General features: G+C 27.5%; 1 protein-coding gene and 1 long non-coding RNA gene across 2 annotated transcripts in view; one reads left to right on the top strand and one right to left on the bottom strand.

The window, feature by feature from the left end:
- Window positions 1–8,734, bottom strand: part of LOC129972798 (dual specificity protein phosphatase 22-B-like) — a 301,383-nt gene extending 292,649 nt beyond the window's left edge. The window contains exon 1 of the mRNA XM_056087070.1: window positions 8,658–8,734. The gene's annotated coding sequence lies outside the window, so the exon portion shown is untranslated. The remainder of the gene's footprint in view (window positions 1–8,657) is intronic.
- A 2,643-nt stretch (window positions 8,735–11,377) lies between these two features.
- Window positions 11,378–13,649, top strand: part of LOC129972799 (uncharacterized) — a 104,170-nt gene continuing 101,898 nt past the window's right edge. The window contains exon 1 of the long non-coding RNA XR_008784895.1: window positions 11,378–11,504. This is a non-coding gene — a long non-coding RNA (uncharacterized LOC129972799). The remainder of the gene's footprint in view (window positions 11,505–13,649) is intronic.

The raw sequence follows: 13,649 nt of genomic DNA on the forward strand, positions 1-13,649 counted from the left end.
TGAATGACCAGACTGCCGCTACAGCAACACTGGCTGGAACTGCGGTTGAGTCCTAAGGGCATCACCGGCCACGGTACAACCCTTCCCGAAGGAAGTATGTCCCGGCATCGATGGGAGGAGCCAATCCCCCACCTATTTGTGTACCATCCAGTGTGGCGAGATCCAACCACCATACCGGAAGCATCTCATCCTCCTTTCGAGGTGCCTTCCGGGAACTTGGTATCCACCGATAGAGTACAATCCTCTAATTCCAATTTGATAAGAATCTTTAAATGCTAAATCCATATACCAAATTTCATATATATAGCTTTTTACATTTTGCAATTACCTTGTTCTCTTGCACTCGAACTGTCGGTAAGAATTACTGCAATTGGATTCGAAAAAAACCTGCAAGTGTGGAGAAATACCTACATAAGAAATTTCATCAGTCTAGCTTAAAGCATTTTTGAGTTAACATGTTCACAGACAAAGAGGAAGAAAGAAATGATCCCAAAAACGTATTTTCCGGTTTCAAAGTGATCTGAAGCGTGGAGATTCCCCAAAATCTCGAGATCATATTTTTTTTCTTTTTTTGGTGATTACTTATTTCTCTTTTTATATTTCGTATATGAAAAAATAAAAATAAAATTTAATAATGCTGTTTAAAAAAGATGAATGTAATATGTAAAAAGTTAATAAAATTTAGCACATTAACTAGTACTCAAATCTAACACATAACACAATAACACTTTACATAACAAATGAACAAAACGCAAAATCTACAAATTTGCCATTCTTTCTTAAAGGCTGATATAAATCTATCACATTAAGTACTTCGGAATATTATTTCATGATACCTTTAAATAGGAAAATAAGATCATAAATTGATTTTACATCAAAACTAAAACTCATTTTCCTATCTAAATTATTTCCCATGATGCATTACAACATTTATTTGGCAAGTCTGTTACTTCACAAACATTCCTCCCAACTGCCTAATTAACGGACAGCCTCCGGAATAACATGGTCTGCATATGAAGCTAAACTGTAACTACAAATGGAATGCATATATGGAATTGTAAACGGAAATACTATAAGTTATCAGCAATATAATTATCTCTCCATATAATAAATATCTTATGAACTAGCAATAATGACACATTTTGAACGTTACAGTATTGCTGAATGTTAATTTCACTATGAATTATTATCTCTAACGTCATTTTATACATTTTTATTAATTGTAGTCCAAAATATGATTTAAAGGCTTTCATAGTTTATGAAAATTTTATAGTATTGCCAAAATAAATTAACAAATTCATTCTCAAGCACATTTCATTTAATGAAAGAATTTATTTATTATTGAGTACGTGATTGAAAATATTATTTTTCCCAACACAATAGTACTTTCAAATAAATGCATAATAAGTAAATAATTATTTATTAATGCGATTTCGCAAATTGTACAGACTAAGTCTATGGCAAAGGATGCCGACGTGCTCTGATTGGCAATGCTTTGCCAAAAAGATGCCATACCGAAATATATTTTTATAAAAATAAATAAAATATGTGAATTTATTCCCCCTCTATTTTTTACGGATTACATGTAATATAATCTGGAACACATATACAGCAGAAAAAAATCAAATCTTGAAACTTAAATTCAGGAAATATAAAAATTACAATTTATTAAAAATATTTTTTGTGTGTTTCTTCTTAATATTATTTTGATATAGCTAAAAAACTTAGCTTACGAAATCACGTATTCCGTTAAAGCTTGCATATTTATACGTTTTGGGCATTAAGGAATCATCTCCCCGTATGTAGTGGATGGGAAAGTAACAAACGTTCAGCAACAAGTTTCAATGACTGCATAAAATATCTAATAAAGGCACGAAAATCATAGAAAAATAAGAATTGTTTAATTGCTGCATCATATGTTGAGTAATTACTTTCATATAGTTTTTATACTTCTGTGCATAAACAGCCTTAGTTACTTGCATTACTAGTATTATTAGTAATATTTGTTATTAATATTATTAATTAGTATTAGTAGTATTACTAGTAATATTTAGATAAAACAGTTATATTAATAAAAATTAGATCGTGTGGATATTCACTCGTATCTTCCATAATGAATGGTACAAGGTTTGAGCCAAATAAGCGTAAACTACACTATTATGAGTGCAAAACATTGCCAAAAAGATGCCAAGGCTTAAACCTATCAGAGCACGTCGGTATCCTTTGCCATAGACTTAGTCTGTACAATTTGCGAACTCGCTTTATTAATATATACAATAATTTGGTAAATAAAAAAATTATATATAATAATTAAATAAATAAATAGGAGGTAAAAGCATGCAAAAATTAAGCAAATAAAAAACGGAATAATTAAAAATGAATCTCATGATTCGATTCACTATAAATGGCTACGCGTTAGCAAAAAAATTATTAATAAATATGACGCTTTCTTAGGTTAGATAAATCAATCATACAAAAAATTAAGAGTGAGCTTTTTAGGGAATGTATATTTCCGACTGACAAATTTAGTCGAAAATTACAAGTAGATCTACGATTTTAATATCCGCTCCACATGTCTACAGCCTTCTTCTTGCGTTTTTAAAATTATAGTAACCATATTTACAATGACAAATGCAATTACAAGAATAAAAGTTTAAAAACATTTTGAGCGAGTTATTATCAATGTTCTAAAATTAGAAAATACTTTATCAAGAGTCTGAAGTTTAAAAAAAAGTTAAAAAATAAGGTACAATGCCGTTCAACTGCTCAAATAAAGGGGAAAATTTTAACACATTTATAATATATTTGTAACGAATATTTAGAAATTATACTTTTTTTTATATTAGATTTATTTTCTAAAAGTAATATTTTTATGCGACTTTATTTTGTTTTCATCTCCAAAATTTTAATTAAAAAATTGTGTGCGTGTTATGTGTGTGTGCGCATTGGCATTCTACAGAACAGACCGTTTGACCTAAAGCTACCAAATTTGTTTGAAATATAATTTGGAAGCCGGAAACATAACATTGTTTCTGAGCATAACATTGTTTCCTGAATTTCGGCAATTTTTACTTTCTCTAGAAGAAAGTTTACAAGAAATATTGTAATACTCAAAAAAACTCAAACTGATATTTTAACAAATCTCCTGGTTTCAGATCTTTCTTTTTTTAGTTCACATTTTTGGAATTATGTCTGTCTCTCAGTCAGTCAGTCAGTCAGTCTGTCTGTCTGTGAGCGCAGCAACTCAAGAACACTTTGAGATAGAAGAGAAATTTGGTATATCAAATTTCGACCAATTTATAAAACTCTTCAAATGTACAACTATTTTGTACAAAACGCAAAGAGCTAGGTTTATAAAATTTGATACACAGGTTTAGCATTTAATTCGTACGGACACACTTGAAATTTCGAAAATCGTTCAAAATATCAAATATTTTTTTATTGCTGGAAAATGTTCAAACGATACTAAGATGTCGTCCATATTTGGAATATTTCTCAAGTTATAATTATTTTTCTTGAGGTACTTTCACTAAAAACTCTAGTTTCGTTTTTTTTTAACTCATTTTTTGAATAATGATATTTTCCCACTATGTTGCTTCATTCAAAGAATAATAATTCAACAAGAAATTAATCAAATACAATTATTTATATATCAAAATAATCTGTATAAAACAATGCAGGTTTTGTGCCTCAATCAAAATTATATTTATAGAAATAAATTTTTAATAGCTATTTAAACGTTAAAATTACAGAAAAAATCTGGCTTTTTCAATTCATCGTTGATGAAATTTTTTTGAAAAAGAAACTATATATTTTTATAACTTGAATGAGGCAAACAACGTGAAGACTAATAGTAGGCATCATTTCCAAATAGAATAGTGAGTCTGTACAAATTAGAATTTAAGACATCGTGTGTCAAAAGATGTGCTAATTAGCTCATTAAATATTAATTAATAATTAGTGTAATATAGTTTTTCTCACTGAAATGAGTTTAAACATATATTAATGATCTACTGTGAAAAAACTGGATTTTTAAAGTTAAAATTTTAAAAAAATCTAATGTGTACGTACATCTTAAAATATGAAAAATAATCAAATTAATCTTATCGTTGACCATCTGCTGGTCAATAACTCAAGGATTAAAGTTCGGCATGTCATCGAGCGACTACAATTGTAGTCAAATTTCGATTACAGCTTTTTTGTGTCAAATTTCAGTATCAATCTGCCGGCAAAAGGCGTTTAAAATACATAGCCAAAATAAAATAATATTTCAATAAATATGCTGGATTCGTGCCAAAGATTTCGTAATTATTGTTCACTAATGCCATGTAAAGTAAACGACAACTTATCCGAAGACCACAAATTTACTCAATTACATTTCAATTTTTGAGCATGCATCAAATCATATCTCAATTTTTGAGAATGCATCAAATCATATCTCAATTTTTGAGCATGCATCAAATCATATCTCAATTTTTGAGCATGCATCAAATCATATCTCAATTTTTGTGCCCGTTCTATATAGGTGCCTTTACTGAATAAAAAAGCTGTTCCATAATAAATCCGAAAACTCGAAAGAAAATTATCACTTGCGATAATACTCCAACTTCATTCTGATCGTATCGATTCTTTTATCAGTTGAGCTGTGGTTAAGATCAACGAAAAAAAATTTCCGCAATTCGGCAAAATTCTTATCTATCTAAATCCCCAATCTCAGAGATAAAAAAATCTCGACGAAATGAAAAAGATCTTTTTAGAAAATGATGAAAAGAAAAGCTTAGCTAAACTCCTCTCCAAAAATAAAAAAGAAAAACCTAGACTGGAAGATGCTAGGTATATTTGAAACACCTTTAGAAGTGCACTTACGGCGAGTACTTCTAGAATTTGCGAAGTAACATACCCTTAAGTACCTCTTGGCGTGACCCAAAAAAGAATATGGTATTGAACTCAGCATCTTTTTTTCTTCTTTTGTAGGGATCGTAGCCAAAGGTATTAACTATTTTTGGATCTTGGAAGGTGAAAAAAAGGTTATAATGATTAGATATCCTGCTATTTTCTAGTATTTTTTATGAGAAATAACAGAACAAATCTAGCGTCATAATCTGTATGATACATGTAAAAAAAACTCAAGAAAATTTGCTCTAGGTATCTGTATAATATTTTTATTCCCGCTATCGAACATTACGCGCTGATAATGCCATTTGTTTTATTATGTCTGGGATTGCTTGATTCAGATACACCATCGACATACTAAACGATTTAGTTTTTGCTTAATGTCCCGTATATGTTTGATGCTCATAATGTCTGTATGTGTCAACAAACTAACTATTTATCAAAAACACCCTTGTTATGATTTTTAATTATAAATTATAAAAATAATTCTGCAGTGCAGATAAGACTTCAATGCCGAACGACTGCTTTCAGTTCTCATTTTTTTAAGACATGCTGGAATTTACTAAAATACGTATTTATATTAATCATAGTTTTATTATTTCCACCTTAATTTAAAATTAAATTTTACAGGCATTATAGAAAATTAGAGAGAGATGCGTAGTACAATGAACAGAACGGCTTAAGGCCTATATAATAGTATAAATGAATAATATGACTATCAAAATGTGAAGCTTAAAAATATTTAGCTAAAAAAAATCTATTATAAGACCAATTTACATAAAGTATTAATTGAAAATTTTTGCGAGCATTAATATCGGCGAACCGGCTGGTAAATAATAAAACCATGGTTTATTTATTACTTGCTAATCACGATTGACGATTCGCTAGTTTGCGAAAATATTTGTTGCATCTAATCTCAGTAAAATCGTTTAGATATAACTTCATGCCCATGATTCCATTATATTGTCAAACATTAAAACAATACTTATCTTACTTGCCTTAGTTAAGTTCTGTTTATTATGTACGAGAACCTTTCAAATGGAAACCGAACCCATAGCACCATAGCGGCGATTAAAAGCTTTTATGTCCGGATCATTTAACATCTAACTTTTCGTGATAGTTAGTATGGAAGTGGGTAACGTCAGCCTAAATTTTTTTTTTTTTTTGAAAAATTTAATCTTGGTATATTCTGCATCAAATGGATAAATTTCAATTTAGTGATGAGTTAATGGCTGACCTTCTGCCTCAAATCGACAAGTGAATTAACTAAATCGCAGGGAAATAATAGAACTGTAATTAATAAGACTGCGATAAAACCGGCACCATTTTTTACTTTCTCATATATGTAGTATAGAAAAACTATAGTAATCATCAAAAATTTCGAACTTGAGATTATAACAAATCTTCACGTTTTAGACCCCCCCCCCAAAGTTCGAAAAACGCATTTTTGTAAAATGTGATTTGAGCAAACTCACTCGTCTGTTCGAATACAATTTAACACTATTACAACAAAACAAAACAAAAACTTGATAGATAAGATTCGATGCATAGATTTATCATCTATAATGTAGACACCTGCCCAACTTTGAGCCAAATCCATAAATGGATTGACCGTCTGTCGGTCTGTACTTTAAGAAATATGTAAACGCGGTAACTGAAAAACGCAATGACTTAAATATATCAAATTTGGTATGGGATTTTGTGACAATTATTGTAGTTCTATGCCAAATTTTTGTTTCAATCGTCTGGGGAAAAACGCATCTAAAAGATAAATTCGATTTTCAGATATTAATTACGGCATGCCAGGGATTAATCGCCAAATAACTCGCCAAGGAAGACACGGTAGATTCATTAAAATTGCTACATTCGTGCCAAACGTTAATATTTCTTAACTATTGTACGCCAGTGCTATGCAAGGCGTTCTATGGAATAATAGCTCTATTAGAGAAAATTCGAGGAAATTTTAGGATGACTGATTTCGCTGATTTCTTCATATTTCTGTACTGAGCGTCAGAGAAACATAATCAAAAATTGGAATAATTTGATTCAAGATGTGTCCTATCTTTATCTGATAAAATTCACAATTTTTATGTTACATCCACTAACTCGACCGAGTTAAGCTGTAATTATCTAACTATGATATTCAATTTTTAAAAAATATATATACAGATTTCTATTAGCTTTTTATCGTCTGCTTTTGCATCATTTCATTTTTGTCCCATCTCGTGAATACTTCAGTCATTCTTATTTGAAAGAACAAAGAATTTTATGTTTTTGTTTCAAAGCTAATGAGATTTAAAAAAATCGAAGCCATTTTTATAATAAATCGATTTATGGATGGAGCAAAAATAGATGTTGTTAAGAGATTTTTAAGCGAAAGAAGTTCGTCTCTCTAGCTCTCCCGAGTGAAATGAACGGTGGAAACCTGAAGAAGCATTAAGCTCATCAGCGAAACTAATGGATGCAGAGAGTTTAAAAAAAATATCTTATAACTCTCAAGTGTATATCGCATTAACTTCAGACTGCTTTTAAGTCACGAACGGGAATTTTGGTTGGCATGGTAACAATTTTTGAATTACTTACAAGCATTTTCTAGAAGCCTAATATCGTAAAATAACTTTGATTTTGCTCGATCTCGCAAAATTTGATTACATTATAATGATGTAAATAAAAAAATATATAATTTCCGATTTTCTTTTATAGATATTAAGAAACTACAGAAAAATGTGTTCTGTTTGAGCATTTTAACTATGGGCAACGAATTTTTTAAGTTTTACTTCCCCTTTTTTATGCGAACGAAGAGAATAAGTTATAAATAGAAATTTATTGATTGTAATTTTTCCAAAATGGATGAAGCTTGGAAGATAACAGCTAAATAAACAACCAAATTAATTTTATCTACTTTAGCCATTAATTACTAATGGAATACATACGTCCTACGAAGTAGACTATAAACAATAGTAGGACTTTACTGAATCTAAAACCTATTCAATATTGTCTTGCTGATTCAGTAAAAGCTATCGGAAAAGGAACAAAAACTTTATATTGCCAAATTCCGCTTTGCAAACTCTAATTTTCAGCTTATAACATACGATATTAATTTATAGATATTCTGTGTAAACAAACCTAAAAAAATAAATGCCTGCTGTTATAAATGCTACACTTTTTTTCTATTGCAAATATAGAACATGAGAGGGACCTAATGATCCCGCTAATAGTGGGGCACATATGTTCCGCCCTCCTAAATTCATGTCCTCCTAATAACATGACTATGATCAAATACAACTAACAAAGTCTAATACATTTTTTGTTAAAAAAAAAAGATGCAGATTTAAAAGGCTTCGAAATAAATAAGATTATTATGGTTAACCAAGTTATAAATAAATATTAAGTTTAAATGCAAAAATGGAACAAAATGGGAAGAAATGATGAATCCGAGCTCAGGCAGGGAGACTCAAACCAGAGATTTTTTCTGTGAGAGGTCTAATTTTCGTCCAAGAATTCACCCCTCGTGACCCGAAAATCCCAAGAAATCGAGATTTTGGAATTAAAATGAGTATCACAAAATTAAAGACAATATATTTCACAACAACGATAATCAAAATATTATTTCAAAATTCGAATCTAAACAAGACCACAGCAAAATGGAATCAAACCGAACTACACTAAAACCATTAACGCATACAGCAAAGAATACACAAAGAGCAAAATTGAATCAAATTAAACTACAATAAACCATTAAAGCATAAAGGCAAAGAACATACCAGTTGAAAGTCAAAACTCCAGGAACTTTTATAAACCTGTAAGTGCAGACCATAACAAACTAAATTCAACTTTCCCGCGTTTAAAACGGAACACGCCTACAACGCTAACAATCAACAAAATGCCTAGTCATGATAAGAAATATATTAAACGATCTAAGCGTCATCTGTTGGAAGAAAAAAACCAAAAAGAATAAACTAGAAAGCAAACCTTTAGTTGTGAAAAAATAGAAAATAATAGAATGTATGTTAGAAAATAGATAAACCTTCTCTTATTAGAATTTTTATATTGCAAAAGTTTTTGGGAAAATCATGAGTAGTTAAGTTTTTAATGTGACTGTTTATTATTTCAATATAAGAAATTTTGTTATTACATTTTATTTTTAATCCTGTTAAACTGTAAGAAAATCTAATTTTTCAAAAATTTTAGAGTTAGAATGGTAATTACTAAGCTTAATTACTTTGAAGTTAAATTTATACCTTATATCGTAAATACCTAGTAAAGTTTTTCCATTAAAAATTTATATTTTTAAATCCAGATAGGTAGCATTGTGTTGACTTTCGTTCTTTTTAGTTAAAATTAAATCTTTTGAATAACAATCAATAACAATATTAGCATTATCTATATTGAACAAAAGTAAATCAGCAATACATCTCCAACCGTTCATTAAATCATATTTAATTATTTTTTTCTCATAGTAATGTAGAAAAATTTTGGCTAAAGCACTTGAAAAAGCTGTTCCCATTGGAATTCCTTTTGCTTTTTTATAAAAATTAATCCCGTTAAAAACATCGTTTGGAAATATTAAATTTGCGTAATTCAAATCTCTTTTTAAATATTCGCCATATATAAAAATACAGACATGTATTAATTTTTCATGAGATAGATTCGTGTACAAATTTTCAAAATCTAAAGTATTAAGTTCATTAATATTGTTATCTTTTAAAAAATCCAGAACTTCTTCGTTATTATTAATTATAAAATTATCCTCATCTTTAATTTTTTCAGGATAATTTTAAGTACTTAAAGAAATATTTTCCTATATAGTAATTATGTGTGATTTTTAATATTTGAAAATATTGTTTAGTAATAATAAGATAATATTTCGTTACTGTTATAGTAAAATGTCTTAAGTTAAAATGGTATACACAGCAAAATATACGAAATTTCGATACAGTAGATGGACTCATTATTATTATTATTTGTTGTCCCACACTCCAGATGCCTATAAATCGAACGGTCATCTTATCGGTTGGATGAACATGTGATGGAAAAAGTTACATCAAAAGATTGGCTCATGGCGACACATACCATTTTGTGACAACATATAACAATCACGTCACATTCAACAATATGAGAAAAGATGTCGTAGTCTTTATAAGTGTTTTGCATTTAAAAATATTTTTGACACACAAAATTTTAATATAACAGTGACAATTTTTAAAATATTACATGCGAAGGAATATGGAAATTATATAGTATATTTTTTGTGATAATATATAGCAATATAATAGCAATTTATTTCACATATACATGTGGAATAAACTGCAATTACAGATTACATTGCGTCTCATACAGGAAAAGTAAGGGTATTAAATTAAATTATAGAAGTGTAGGTTTAAGAAATTTTGATGATAAAAACCATATGCAATTCCTTTTTTTTTCATATGATGAGATATCACGTGTTTTTATACCTCTATTTCATTTTGTAGAAAACTGCCTTAAAATACAATAAAAGTACAGCTAACAATTGTGTTTTTATTGTTGTTTTATTTAAATGCTATGGGACTTTTCGAAAAATAACAAATATTCGAGCCTTATTTCGAATTCGAAATGTAAAAAACATAACGATTCTTGCATTTTATCAACTACAATAGCAATTTATATATGTCTTATAAAAGAATTAGATTTTATTCTTTTAATACTTATCAAATTTTGAAAAAAAATTCGGAAGCTACATATAATACTTTGCAAAATATTTAGAAATTTTATCAACATTTCTCATAACAAAACATATACATGGAGGCATATATATGAGAACTATTTTATATGACTTACAGACAAGAAAATTCAAAATAATGAAATATATATAAATAAATCTTAATCAATATGTTTGTAAACTTAATTGAATATCATGAGCATATATTATTAATAATATTAATTTTTGCATATTATTCTGAATTTTTAATGTTAACACCATTGCGATTTTTGCACCTAATTTTCCAAAGTATACAAAACGAGAAAAAATATCAGCAACTCAAAAAAATGATGAATTGTTTTAAAAATCATAATTATGTAAATATTTAAATAGAATTTTAAACAAAAATATTTCTTACAAAAATAAAAATACTTCAAACTTTAAATATTCCACTTAAATATTCAAGTCCTATATTTAAAAATAAATTATATCCATGTGAAGATTTATTATTTTAAAATAAGATTTCAATCAAAAATTCAATATTTGAATAAGAAGCAGAATTTACAAAAATATTCATAATAAGATAAGAAAAATATTCAGTTCAAGAAAGAAATTAATCTAAATCGTTCAGAAAATAACAAATACGATTGATTCATTGTATCACGAAAACGATTTCTGTTATCAATAACACATTACACACAAAAACAAAATTGCCAAAACAAGAAATTCGAAAATGCAAACCAAAACTACAGATTCGCGAACCAAAAAAGTTTTTTTTTCTCCTGCTCGCTGTAAAGCCATTCTTCTTACGGGTTCTTGTGCAAATCTGCATCTGCTTGTGATTATACTTTCTGTGGGTTTTTTATCATCATCATAGAGATATCTATTTAAAATGAGATATGATTTCAACATGAAATAACTAGGAAATCAGGTAAGCACAGTTAAGGGAGTTTTTCTTTTTTCTTAAATCAAGATTATGTTTTTTTTCTAAGATTAAATCTGCTAACCATTTGGGGATATTTCAAAAGATATTAATGTTCTAATTATAAAAGTAAATGATTATAGTTTATCTTAATTATTTTTTAAATTAAAAATGTGTAACTCTTTCAATATCATCTTGATTTTTTTATATAATTCTGTTTGAAACTAGTGATTATGTGTTAAAATGATAATTTTGAATTAAAATGCCATTTTGAAGATCACTATTTACTTTGGATGTCTTAAAATCTATAATAATATATATATTTTGTATTTTATGGAACTATAAGTAAGCGAAATTAACAAAAGTTCTTTCCAAAAATGTTGATATTTTAATAATAAAAGCAAATGTCAGTTGGTTATCTTCCTTCTTTTTAGATTAACTGCAGTTCATTTTCTTGAAATATCCAATCGAAATAAACTACGTTATGATGAAAATTTAAATTTATGTCGCCATTTCGTGAACTGTTATAATTCTTTTCGAAACTAGTGATTAGATGTTAAGATGATAATTTTGAATTAAAACGTCATTTTCAAGATCATTCTTTATTTTACTTTGGATGTCTTAAAATCTACTTAATATATATATGTTTTATTTTATAGAACTATAAGTGAACGAAATTAAGGAATTTCAAGAATTTTAATATTTAAAAAATAAAAGCAAATATTAGTTCCATTATCTTCCTTCCTTTGAGATTAAATTTAGTTCATTTTCTTGAAGTATTACTTTTTAAGTCATTACTGAGTTCGAAGCATGCCACGTTGTGATGAAAATTTAAATTTATGTCACCACTTTGAGAATTTTTCATTATTTAAGCCAATTTCTTTAAAATGTATCTTAAAATTTTCATTTATTTCATTAAAAAATATTAATAAATGTAAAAATTAAATGTTCTTGTGATTTGTATTCACAATATAGAACAAATTTCAGATTTCATTTGGTTTGATAAAATTTTGGGAAGAATTACAATGTAAAAATCTGATATTCCAAAATTTAATTCCTGATAAAAATTTACTTATTTAATCTATTTAAATCATTAAATTCAATTCATCATAGTCCTGATTTTTTAAAAACGATTTTTGTTTGTATAAATAAATGAATAATAACGAGAAAAAGCGATATGTATAATATTATTTTAATTATATGATAAATTTTTTACACTTATTTTCTGATTTCATTATATATATAAAAGAGAGGATACCATTTCTTAATTTTGACTTAATTAAGAAATTATTGCAACTTTTGAAAACTAAATAATTTATTTTAAAAAATAAATTATAAAAAAAAACTAAATGCAATTTAGAAATATTCCTAAAATATTTTGAGAAATGATTCCCTGAGGCAAAATATTTTACTGCATATTCATACTTAAATTTATAAGTATGAATATTCAGTCAGTTGAGATACATAACCCATTTTCAGAGAATTGACAAAGCATTTTTTCTGTTTATTATTCAATCTAATACCATAAATTCTTCGAAATATTCAACGAAATTATTAAATCATTATATGCTTTCTAAAGTAAGTGCTGATCTAACACTTTTGAGTAGTTAAGCTGTGCTGTATCGCATAACACGTCCCCAAAATAACGCAATTAACTTAAATGTTTTCAAAGCCAAAATACTAAATCATCATTTTAAGGTAAATTATCTGAAATATTAAGTATCTTCATTTAAAATATCAGAGAATTACTTAATCAACTAAGTATACGAATTGTTAAATTCATTATATCAATTAAAACTTATAAATAAATTGTAATGATTTTATAAAACATTTATGAAAAAATATTGACAAATAATATAGAATAATGCCTAATCTCTTTGTTTGAATTCTTCAATTCAAAGTATGTTAAGGACATATTTTGAATTGAAGAATTTTTTATATTTTAATATTAAGTTTTAATATTAATTAATTTTAAAGACAAATCTCGCTTAGATCCACTATATACCCGCAGACGATTTTTGCTTTCTTGTATAAATAGAAATAACAATGAACATATTAAGTTAAAAATTAAATACATTCGTAAGTCAAAATTTAAAAAAATAATTTTTACTGAAATTAACTTTATAAAATAAATGCTTTAAAAATGCCAAATAT

Source organism: Argiope bruennichi, chromosome 6, assembly GCF_947563725.1.
Source record: "Argiope bruennichi chromosome 6, qqArgBrue1.1, whole genome shotgun sequence".
NCBI lineage: Eukaryota > Metazoa > Arthropoda > Arachnida > Araneae > Araneidae > Argiope > Argiope bruennichi.